The sequence below is a fragment of the Phyllobates terribilis genome, unplaced genomic scaffold (genome assembly GCF_046119375.1).
Source record: "Phyllobates terribilis strain yellow unplaced genomic scaffold, ASM4611937v1 Scaffold_5__5_contigs__length_657084704, whole genome shotgun sequence".
NCBI classification, from domain to species: Eukaryota; Metazoa; Chordata; class Amphibia; order Anura; family Dendrobatidae; genus Phyllobates; species Phyllobates terribilis.
Window position 1 is genome coordinate 422398921 of NW_027362765.1, and position 12888 is coordinate 422411808.

The 12888-nt window shown below is 43.6% G+C and overlaps 1 protein-coding gene across 1 annotated transcript in view; it reads right to left on the reverse strand.

Moving 5' to 3' along the window:
• The window catches only part of LOC141273417 (heparan sulfate glucosamine 3-O-sulfotransferase 1-like), a 235435-nt gene that overhangs the window by 210507 nt on the left and 12040 nt on the right, over positions 1-12888 (reverse strand). The window lies entirely within an intron of this gene.

Here is a 12888-nt window from a genome sequence, read left to right on the forward strand (position 1 = left end):
AAGATATTGTCCTCCATTTAAAATGGGCAAGCTATGAGGCAAGGGATGGTGAATGCAGAGGCCGAGGCCGTGGGCAAGCTGAAATTGTGCCACAACAAACACCGACATCTTCTCACCCAACCTTCCAGTCCCAATTAATAGGGGACCGCAGCACACCACTATTGAACACAGAGCAGTGTGAGAAGGTTATTGGTTGGATAGCAGATAATGCTTCCAGACACTTAGCCACCCCCACCATTACCTTGTCTTCCACACGGTTAAGTCTCAGTAGCCGTGAGTCTGGACCACATATTCCTCACCCTGAAAATCCTTCCTCCCACCATGCCGAGTGCCCAGAGACAACTAATCCCACACTTGGACACTCCGAAGAGCTGTTCACTTTTCCATTTATAGATTCGGGCCTCTCACCCGGTCCACTTGAAGTGGGGCAAGAGGAAACCGCATGTAGCGATGACCAAATATTTGAGCAGCCACGGTCACATGAAGGCGACAGTGGGAAAGTGTCACAAGAGGTGGATGATGATGAGACACAATTGCCAGAAAATCAGGAGGAGGACCAGGGTGCGGAAGTGGAAGATGAGGTGGCGGATGATATAGTAACTGACCCAACCTGGAAGGAGGTCATGCAGAGCGAGGACGGCAGCACACAGGGAGAGGGAGGCAGAGCACCCCAAAAGGCAGGAAGAAGCAGTGTGATTGCCGCATACAGAAGTCAGGCAACCGTTCCCTGTAACACCAACAAGAAGGAAGTTGCCACTACAACTGTTAGGTCTTCCCGAGCCTGGTTGTTTTTTAAAGACTCTGCCGATAACTCCAAAAAGGCCATTTGCACCACCTGCCAGGCCAGCATCAGCAGGGGTGGCAACACTACAAGCCTGACCACCACCAGCATTATCAGACACATTGTAGCAAAGCAACCGACTTTGTGGGCCGAACCCCAGGTTCCAGGAACAGTGTATGCGGGTGGCACCACTGCTTCTTCCGCTGTTGTGCATGCAAGCCAATCCCCTGTTCATGGTGCATGCGAAGATGCCTCCTGCCCTGCAACTGTCATTGCAAACTCTCAAGTAGCAGCATCAGGAAGCACGTCCATGTCCTTGTCCCATCGCAAAGCTCAGTTGCCATAACCCAGTCCTTGGAACGCAAGCACAAATACACAACCAACGCCCAACAGGCCACACTACTAAATTCCCACATTTCGCGACTGCTTGAGCTCTAAATGTTGCCTTTTAGGCTCGTGGAGGTGGAAGCATTCCGCAACCTGATGGCGGCGGCTGTTCCTCGGTATTCGGTCCCCAGCTGCTACTATTTCTCCCGGTATGCCGTCCCCGCATTACCAAGCACGTGTCCCAACGCAGTTACCAGGAAAGGCCATGTGAACTAGTGCTTGTGGGCAGGGACGGTACATCTCGCTGATGGCACACTGGGATAATATAGTGGAAGCAGGGACCCAGACAGACCTTATGACGGGTCCTAAGTCCATCAAGGTTGCCCCCACAGTTTACATCTCCTGCACCTTATCCTCCTCAGCCTCCATCACCGAAATGATCACAAGCTGGAAGCACTGGAGCACTGCCTCAACCAAGAGGCAACAGGCTATGCTGAAGCCAATATGCTTAGGTGACAAACTGCACAATGTTGAAGAGTTGTGGCCAGCTCTGAAAGAGCAGGCAGATCTGTGGCTGACACCACTGACCCTACAGACAGGCATGGTCGTGTGTGACAATGGCCGGAACCTGGTGGCAGCTCTGAGGCGAGGCGAGCTCACACACATACCATGCCTGGCCCATGTGCTTAACCTCATGGTTCAGTGATTTCTCAAAAACTACCCAGAGCAGCCGGATCTGCTTGTTAAAGTACACCGCCTGTGTGCCCATTTTAGAAAGTCACCTACAGCTTCCGCCGCCCTTGCCGTGTTTCAGCAGCGTTTGCAGCTTCCGGCTCAAAGATTGGTGTGTGATGTCCCCACGCGTTGGAACTCTACAGTGTAGATGTTGGATGCAGATTTGTGAGCAGTTGTTGAGTACCAGCATCAACAAGGCCGTCGCTATTCAGTTCAGGCTCCACACATAAGACCTCAGGAGTGGACATGGATGTCAGACATCTGTACCATCCTATAAAACTTTGAGGACTCCACCAAGATGGTGAGCGGTGATGACGCCATAATTAGAGTCACCATCCCGCTTCTCTGTCTTCTGAAACGCTTTCTGCTCACAATCAAAGAGGATGCATTGCAGGCAGAGCACGATGAGATGGAGCAAGGAACCATACAGGGTGATTACACACAGCCCAGCCTCATCTCATCCCAATGTGGATTGGATGACAATGAGGAAGAGGAGGAGGAGGAGCTAGAACAGGAGCTAGTTTCATGCGCTATAGATGGTACTACTTGCACAACTGTCATACCATCTGTTCAGCGTGGATGGCCTGAGGACAGAGAGGGGGAGGAGGTGGAGGAGAGCATGGTCACTCGTCCTCTTGGTGAGGACACGGAAGTCTTGCCTGTTAGCAGTCTGGCACGCATGGCTGAGTTTATGTTACACCAAAAATGGGGCAGTACCAGAAGGCCATTGTTGCGGAACTATTAAAATAATTCCCATCTGAAAATGCTGGCGGCAGAGGTCAAAGTTCGTTTGACAACCAAGGACTACAGGCAAGAGAGACACAACCCCAATCCAGCCCGTCCCATTGCACAGGACCTGAGGCGCGGGGTACTCTCACAAGGAGTGCAAAGTTTGGAAAGATGCTGAGGGAGTACCTTGATGACCGTACCAACGTCCTCCATGATTCCTCTGTGCCTTATAATTATTGGGTATCTAAGCTGGATATGTGGAATGAACTGGCTCTCTACGCCTTGGAGGTCCTGGCCTGCCTTGCCGCTAGCGTTTTATCAGAGCGAATTTTTAGTGCCGCTGGTAGAATTATAACTGATAAGTGCATCCGCCTGTCAACTGAAAATGCTGACATGCTGACTCTTATAAAAATGAACAAGGGCTGGATTGGGCCAGACTTCTCAACACCACCAAATGATAGCAGCGTAACAAACTCAAATCCAATGTCTTTTTTGGGAGGTGTATTCCCATGCACCTTTTCACACCCACACATGGGTATACGCTTTCTGATTTTGGCTATTTGCTCTTGTCCTCCTATTTCTCCTCATCCTCCATCACCATATCACCAGTGTGACCGTGGTCCGTGATGCAACACCCACATAATTTTTTTAAAGGGTCTTTATGATGCAGGTAAAACATTTTTTTTTTATACAGTATGTTCATGTATACCCACCAGGGGTAAATGTTTGTCAGCCCATTCATTAGTGCATGGGCATTACAAGTATAGAAGACCAGCTCCTTTCTAACAGGAACATTTTTTATGAGGCCCTCCTCCATGTCTCTTCCAAGGGGCATTGGAGTGCCTCCCAATTTTTGACAGCTCTTGCATTCACTGCATAGGCCAACACTGTGGGAGACCCACTTCCTAATAATGGGAACATTTTTTCATGAGGCCCTCTACGTCTCTTCCAAGGGGCATTGGAGTTCCTCCAAATTTTTGGCTACTGTTGCTTCACTGCATAGGCAAACAGTATGGGTGACCCTCTCCTTTATAATGGGAATTTGTCGTTACTGTGGCCCTGCTATATGTGTCTTTAAATTCTTGTTTTTTTCCAAATTTTGGCAGCCCTTGCAGTTGCTCCTTTATAATGGGAACATTTTTTTTTACTGAGACCCTCCTCTAAGTTGTATTGGGTTGCGTCCGAATTTTTGGCAACCCTTGCAATCACTGCATACACAATAACAGTATAGGAGACTCACTCGTTAATAATGGGAACAACAAAGCATAGCCAGCTGATGGCTCTCTAACAATAGTGAGGGCTGACTGCTGGCCTTTTAAGAATAGTAAGGGCCACCTGATGGCCCTATAAAAATAGGCTTTTTGTCTTTCAGAGCCCCTCCATCATAAATGAAACAGGATGTGTCTGATGATGTGTCACACACTATATGGCCAGATAAGGTTGTAAATTGTTAAAATTACATTTCCCGGTGAATTAGTATAAAAAGAGAGTCGCCAATGTAACCTCAATGTAACCACATTGTTCAGCTCCTGCACCTCCTCCTCCTCCATCTCTGAAATGACCACATCAGTCACAAGCTGAAAGCACTGCAGCACTGTCTTGGCCAAGCGGCAACAGGCTGTGCTGAAGATAACATGCTTAATGCTTAGGTGACAAACAGCCCAGCGCTGCAGAGTTGTTGAAAGTTGTAACACAGCAGCCTGATCTGTGGCTCTGAACATACAGCCAGGCATGGTCGTGTGTGACAATGGGCGGAACCTGATGAGACGGAGAAATGACAACTGGAGTGGATACGGTTTCCCTCCATGCCAGGCCTTTCACCAAGCTAAAGAATATGGCTGTGGTGAAATACAACTCCCACTGAGAAGCTGTTTCAGATTGAATAACATTGGGCCCACCAGAATATTTGATTCTGAGGGCTCACCTTTCTCCCGCGCTCAAGATCCCCATAGCAGCTGCAAAGTTAGCGCTATCAAGAACTCTCCAGATGTAGAAGCCAGGGCTCACCAGAGGTCTCTGGTGGGACCTCCAACCCTGCCGAGAAGCAGTCCTGGCTAAGAAAAGTGTGTGGGAAGGTTCCCGGACACTCTATGGCTGCTTTTTTACTGAGGTGGAAACTCACGCAAACACGAGGGAGAACATACAAAATCCATGCAGATGTTGTCCTTGCTGGCATTTGAACCCAGGATCCCAGCGCTGCAAGACTTCAGTGCTAACCACTGATCCAATGTGCTGCCGTTCACCCTCTAATATCTAACAGGCTGGAGAAATTTGCACCTACTGCCACTCAGTATCTTTAGCTCCTTTGTGAGAAACTAATTTATTTGGGCAGCCACTCAGTCTACCAAATAAAATTCCTAAGAAGGAAATTGGGGATGGCTTCGCTACTGGTGCTGGGTGCAGTGCTAATACCATGGCGCTGTACCATAGTTTACTGGAAATATTCCAGGCTGGTAGGAGGCAAGCAGATTCCCACAGAAAAGTACCAGCAGTAATGTTCAGGGACCCGCGCTTGTAGAAGGCGGAGAAAATACCGGGAGAAATAGTGGCAGATGGGGACCGAGTATGGACACCCGGCTGCCACCAAGAGGTTTTGGACAGCTTCCACCTCCACGAGCCTAAAATGCCACATTTCAAGTGCAAGCAGCTGCCCAGAAATCAGGCAGTTTAATTTTGTGGCCTGTGGGTGGATGGATGGCTACATACTAGCTCTTGCATTCCAAGTAACAGAAAACTAAGCACATGGTGGCCTCTATCATCATCATGGCCTCACCTCGGCACTAAAAACTCTCCTGAAGGAGGAGCCAGGGCCCACCGGAAGAGTCTATGGTTCTCTGGTTGGCCCGTCCAACCCTGCCGAGACACTCTACGGCTGCATTTTTAATGTGGATTGGACGTGCTTATGCATGTTATTTTTCAAACCGCATTGCAGATCAGGCCATTGCCCAACTCTGTAGTTATGAAATTAAAGGCGCAAAGAAAGATGTTTGTGTGTCGAAGCACCACCCACAAGTGCGAGCTGATGTTGGATGGGCTGCCATTGCTTCTGAAACAAGCTGCATTAGAGGACTTCCTGGGAAAAATGACACCCAGAGTAGATATGGTTTCCCTCTATGCCAGTCCTTTCACCGAGCTAAAGAATATGGCTGTGGCGAAATACAACTCTCACTGAGAAGCAGTGTCAGACTGAAGAACATTGGGCCCACCAGAGGATTTGATTCTCAGGGCCCACTTTTCTCCCCCGCTCAAGAGCCCCATAGCAGCTGCAAAGTTTGCGCCTATCATGAAATCTCCTGATAGAGAAGCCAGGGCCCACCCGAGGATTCTCTGGTGGGCCCGTCCAACCCTGCTGAGAAGCCCTGGCTAAGAAAAGTGTGTGGGAAGGTTCCCAGACACTATATGGCAGCATTTTAATGTGGACTGGCTCCGTACCATCCCTGGCCACGTGTTTGTGGTTAGGCGGTCCGTCCCAGTAAGTGCACTGGGGAGGGCATGGGTAATGTTGTGGGACCCGAGCTTGTGGAAGATGGAGACAATACTGGGAGAAACAGTTGCGGCTGGGGACAGAGTATGGACACCCGGCTGGCGCCGGCATAAGGTTTTGAAAAGTTTCCACCTCCGCGAGCTTAAAAAGCCACATTTCAAGTGCAAGCAGCTTTACAGGTCTTCCTGGGAGAAATGACAGCTGGAGTAGATATGGCTTCCCAAGTCCTTTCACCAAGCTAAAGAATATGGCTGTGGTGAAATACAACTCTCAGCAAAAAAAAGCTGTGGACTGGCTCTGTATCGTCCCTGGCAACATTCACTTGACAATGTGTTTGTGGGTAGGATGTCCTTCCCTGTCAGTGCACTGGGGAGGGCACGGGTAGGACCCGTGCTTGTGGAAGGCGGAGACGACACAGGGAGAAACAGTAGCGGCTGGGGACAGAGTATGGATACCCGGTCGCCGTCACCATAAGGTTGTGGACAGCTTCCGCCTCCACGAGCTTAAAAGGCCACATTTCAAGTGCAAGCAGCTGTCAAAAATTTGACAGTATAGTATTGCAGCATGTGGGAGGGTGGGTGGCTGGCTACATACTTGCGCTTGCATTGCAAAGAATGGGGTAGGGACAACTGAACGCTGCACTTGGACAAGGATGTGGATGTTGATTGTTGCAAGTCTGCAATGACAGGTGCATGGCGGGAGGCATCTTTGCATGCGCCAAGGATCACTTATGATGGGAACACTTTTAGGCAGTGATCTGGGAGTCAGAGATGCTTCCAGTGGTCTTCCCCATGCTGTTCCCATGTATTTTCAGCACTGTATGCATGTGTCTGATGATGTGTCACACACCACATGACCAGATAAGGTTGTAAAATGTTAAAATGACATTTCCCAATGAATGCATTTGTCTTGGTTGAAAGCAATGCAAAAGTGCAAAAACGCATCAAAAACGCTACGTGTGAACATAGCCCAAGGTGTGGAGGAGTATTTTTGGTTTCGGTTATTTATTTTGCTTTATATACAAGTCATTACCCTGGAAAGGATGTTCCTTAACAAATTTCCCAGGAAAATCCATTTTGGTTTTGTTTTTGTTTGTTTTATTGTGAGTCCGTCGAAGTGGCGTAATACTCTGACAACATTGTTGACAGCAGTGATCTGGGAGTCAGAGATGCTTCCAGGGGTCTTCCCCATGCTTGACAATGTAATTTGAGCACTGTTCCCATCGATCTGGGCAATTTTTAGGCACTCTGCAGACCGCCGAGGGGAGCCGCCTGAAAAATGCTCGAGTTTCCAATAGACTTACATTGGGCTCGTTGCTTGGGTTGAGCACCCAAGTATTCCAATTTGCTCGACCCGAGCAATGAGTACCCGAGCATTTTGGTGCTCGCTCAGCACTAATGTGTAGTTTAGTTTCCTTTTAAGTAAAAGAGCAAAAATAGAACCAAGAAAACATTGCACAACAATGCCAGCCAAAGCAGCTGAAGAATGCCAGGGATAAGTTGACTTTTTACTTTACATTTCAGCCAAGTTAATAATAGTGATTTGTGTACCATAACTATTAGAAAATGCTCTCAAGCTGGGAACAGAAATTGTGAGTTTTTATCACTGTTATTATAGCCAAGAACATTAGAATTTGAATTCCATATAATAATTTTTATTTCCTTTCTTCTTGGGACTACAGACCTATTACTTTTGCATTCCACTGCAATATACCAGCTCACGATACTGTGTATAAACTCATTTTGTGGCAAAAAAAACAAACAAAAAAACCACAACATAAAGCGTAAGGCAAGCAATTGTTTGTCTACTTAATCATAGTGCTCCTTAGTATAACACTGCAGTTTACAAAAGTTACAAAAGAATAAAATGCAATAAAAGTCATAAAAGGTACCGATTAGGTTCCTCCTAGGAAAAAATAAGAAGCTTTATAAATTTGTTACACTGACAAGCGAAAGAGTAACAAATGTTTTGAACTTATGACTTTCAGGGTCCATATCTCACCATCCACTACTGCTTCGAACATGAGACTACCATCATTTTATAGACAATCATCTTGACTATCTTATACATAAATTGGACTTGCAACTATTTAACATATGATTAGTTATACAGATTCTTGTCATGTCACTGCATTGTTACTGTTTTGCTCCTGGTGGTGAAAAAAATATTTTACAACCTGTTCTCACATTTCCTAATAGCTCAGTATGTTAATAGGTTGATTCCCAAGCGAAAGGTCACTGGAACAGCCATGAAGAAGATTTCCCAAAAAGAGAGAAACAGCATCATCCGGTACATCGATAGCAGTTTCTTAGGCCAAGAAAATTGCCAAACTGCATCATGTGAGTGCCATGACAGTTGGAAGAATACAAAAATTAAGTCCGTCCATCCATTTAAAAGGCAAGAGGTGGACCTCCAGGCAAAATATCAGAGTCAACAAGTCGACTCATCACAAGATCTATCAGTTCTGGCTCGACAAACACAGCAGTGGAAGCTGCTCATATGCTTCGCAATAATGACATCACAGACATCCATGAAAGCACCATGCAACGCACGTTACCCAAGTCTGGAGTGGTGGCCTGAAAAAATGTGAAGAAGCCTTGATTTCAATATCGTCATGAGAAGTGTCGGTTCAAATTTGCAAAAACGTACGAAAAGTGGACACCAGAAGATTGGAAATGGGCGATTTGGAGCGATGAGATGAAAGTCAATAGACTACGCTCTGATGGGTACAAATGGGTCTGGAAGAAACAAGGGAAAAAAGGGACTAAAGGATAAAGAAATAAAATGAACTGTCAAGTTTGTAGGAGGAAGTCTGAAGTCAGCCAAAGGCGGATACATGACCAGGATCAATGGTGGTCTCAATGCTGAGCTGTATGTGAGTATGCTACAAGACAAATTACTTCATACACTTGAGTACTATGTGTATGAAAAAGACAACAGTGTTCCAATTTTTATCTTCTTTGGACACCATTATAACAGTATCAAATCAAACGCCATGAAAATAGGAATGACTGCCTTTAAAACCATACATTTTTAATGCATTGAAGAGATGAAAAATAAAGAGGAAGAGGACAGCTCTTAGATGAAATGAGCAATCCCAACACGGAAACTATGAACACATTGTAGCTTGAAGAACAAAAACTGTACTCAAATATTGCATCAACCACAGGTTAGGCAAGCAGCTGCAATTTTCACTATAGCTTTTGTTATCCAAGAATGAAAATCTAAATTCACATGACGGTACATTTAGGTAGATTTATCATTGTATTTCTGATAATTTTCCAATGAAGATTTTTCAAATGCCATATTTATGATGCTTTGTGTCCCTTTTTTTTTGCAACATACAAATGTATAAAAAAAAACTGTGCAAGTTCTCAAATTTGTGTAGAATCCAACTTATCTACTAACAGATCTTCCAGAAAAATGCATAATATACAGTACAGACCAAAAGTTTGGACACACCTTCTCATTTAAAGATTTTTCTGTATTTTCATGACTTTGAAAATTGTACATTCACACTGAAGGCATCAAAACTATGAATTGACACATGTGGAATTATATACTTAACAAAAAAGTGTGAAACAACTGAAAATATGTCTTATATTCTAGGTTCTTCAAAGTAGCCACCTTTTGCTTTGATGACTGCTTAGCACACTCTTGGCATTCTCTTGATGAGCTTCAAGAGGTAGTCACTGGAAATGGTTTTCACTTCACAGGTGTGCCCTGTCAGGTTTAATAAGTGGGATTTCATGCCTTATAAATGGAGTTGGGACCATCAGTTGTGTTGTGCAGAAGTCAGGTGGATACACAGTTGATAGTCCTACTGAATACACTGTTAGAATTTGTATTATGGCAAGAACAAAGCAGCTAAGTAAATAGCCATGAAAATACAGAAAAATCTTTAAATGAGATGGTGTCCAAACTTTTGGTCTGTACTGTATATGGGTTAAGAACTTCATATTCTCCCATATATTACTGGAAAACATCTAGCCTCTGTGTATATAATTTAATAAAAACCTGCAAGATGTATGTAATAGAGTTGAGCATGACCTTGGTGAAGCAGCCACATTTGTACCTCTTGGCAGCCGAAGCAGATTGAAAACTCCCTACTACCTGGCGACATCTTGGACGGCTCTTCTGATTGTTAAGCTCCTTTCCCCCATGACGACATCAAGTGGGGCCTACTAATTAAGTGAGCCACCCATAATGTCAGCAGTTAGTCCAGCTGCCACAGAGAACCAACATTGTGTTGGACCAAGGTCCTGTAACTCCTTTTACTCCAGAAGATAATCATGATTGCTCTAAACACCTTACATAATGGAGAAATTCAAGTGAAAAATGTTAGTAAGTTTTGAAACCCCCAAAAATAATAATACTAAAAAAAATGCAATTGTTGGTTCTCAATATATATGATTACCTAGTGAAAGTTGCCAATAACTTGTCTCCTGTGTAATGATGAAGATATCCAGAAAATTCTTGGGAGATCTAAAATTTCATCCTATAAAAGTTTAAAATTCATTATTTAATAGAAAATTGTAAACTTTTTATGGGCTTTTTGGTCCATGACAAGGTGGATCCTCTATATAGCTAATTGTCAACTTTTCTCCACTGGAATGATTGTCTCCATTTCCAATAATTTTCTATGAATATGTCCTTTTGCAAAATATGCAAAAAAAAAAATTGCAATAAAATGAAAAAATAAAACAATAAAATCAAGATGCCTTAGCAGCAAATGTCTATTTCTTGTGACTGTTAAACGCTTCTTTCACACTTGCTATTTGTGGACACCAGCATTAATGTGCGTATCTCCCTAAAGGGAAAATAAGCCATGTTCGCTCCTCTTTTATCCCCATTGGTTTTCACTTGATTAAAGGAATCTGCTTCATTATAGAAGCAAGCAGCAATTCCTCAGGGTATCACACTTCATCTTCTATCTGCAATAATAGGGAAATGTGGACGGTGCTCTTTTGTTATAAAGGAAAATAAATTTACCATCGCTGATTTATACCATGTTCTCCCATGTAGCGTAAAACTGTACATCAGTTTTTACCGTTAGTTAAATATTGCTTTTAAAGTTAGACTTTAGAGGTGATCTGAAGAATATAGAGGGGTATTGAATATGTCAAATATGTCCGAGATGGGAATACCTAATAGAAAGGAATGTATGGATAGGAAATAATAAAAAAGAGAAACATCCTGAAGTACACAATGGACTGATCACTCCTGTTCACTGTGGATGGCTCTGCAGACTCTGTCTTAATATACACAGTAAAGTCATCTAACTATTTTGAATGATTTAACCCCCGGACTATATTCCATTTTTAAGTTTTCATTTTTTCCTTCCCTTCTTGCAAAAGCCATAACTAATTTGTTTTTCCATCCATTTAGCTGTATGGGGGCTTGTTTATGCAGGATGAGCTGTACTTTTGAATGACATCATTCATTTTCTCAAGTGATGCACTGGAAAGCAGAAAAAGAAATGCAAGTGTGCTGAAATTATAAAAAAAAAGTGCAATTTCACATTTTTCTTTGGGGTGGGAGTGTGGGGAGGATATTTACAGTGTTTACTATATGGTTAAATTTACCTGCCAATATGATTCCGCAGATACCAAACGTGTATCTGGGGGTTTTTTTAGTGGTGAAAAAAAAAAAAAAACACCTCTGCTTGTGTTACCATTTTTTGAGACCTGTAACGTTTTCAATTTTCTGGATATAGTGCTTTATGATGGCTTATTGCACCCTGAGCTGACATTTCTACTGATGCCATTTTGCGGTAGATACAAAGTTTTAATCACCTCTTATGTCAATGTTGCAGATGCCAAAGAAAACATAATTCTTTTCTCGTTACCGATCAGATTAATTTTATTTTTTTATAAAAAGAAAGTTTGCACTAGCGCTATACCTATCCTCCTAAAAGCCGCCAACTCATAAGCACCTTTTGCCTTGGCGCGTACTAGAAGAATCTAGTGAAATTCTATTGTATGTAAAAGTTGAGACGCACTAAAAAGGGGTTAAAACAATGGTCGGCTCAATGTAATGCAATGCGGCAGCTTGTTTGAACCGGTATTTTGTGGAATGGTGACTGGCCGGCACCATACTAGCACCGATCATCTTTTTTTCCCACAACGTGATCCTTGGACATGGGCATCCCGTTAGTGCAGCGCAGTACTAGGACTAAAACATACAGAATTTTTTTTGCCAAGCACAGTGCAATAAAAAGATCACCTGCACCGCCGTAAATTCAACCAAGAAAGGTGCAGCGCATAGGAACTTCAGGACACAAGATCCAATGTGAACACAGGATTCTTGGCATTCAGCATAGACTGCAACTATCATACATCAAAAAAGGTAAGAAAAACTACATACCATATTCAGTTTTTCTGCATTACATTTTTTTTTTTGGGCACTGTTGCCATCATTATACATTGAGCCGACAATTGTTTCAACCACTTTTAGCGCATCTCAACTTTTACATACAATTTTAGATTTTGATGGACTTTTACAAGCACAGCAACACCAAATATGTGTATTTTCTTTCTTTTTTTAAATTGATTTATTTTAATGGGGCAAAAGGGGGGTGATTTGAACTTGTGTTTTTTTTTGGTCATTTTTTTCCATATTTTTACAAATATTTTTTTCACTTTTTACAGTATTTAAATATTTCGGAAGCTGCGATTGTCTGATCGCCTGTACATCAGCACTGCTATGTATAGCTATAATTATGATCTCCTATAAACTCCAGCTACAGGTTGGCTTTCACAGGAGAATCATCTTGACAAGCATGGGGGTCTTCAGCAGATCTCCAGCTGTCATGGCAACCCATCAGCGCTTC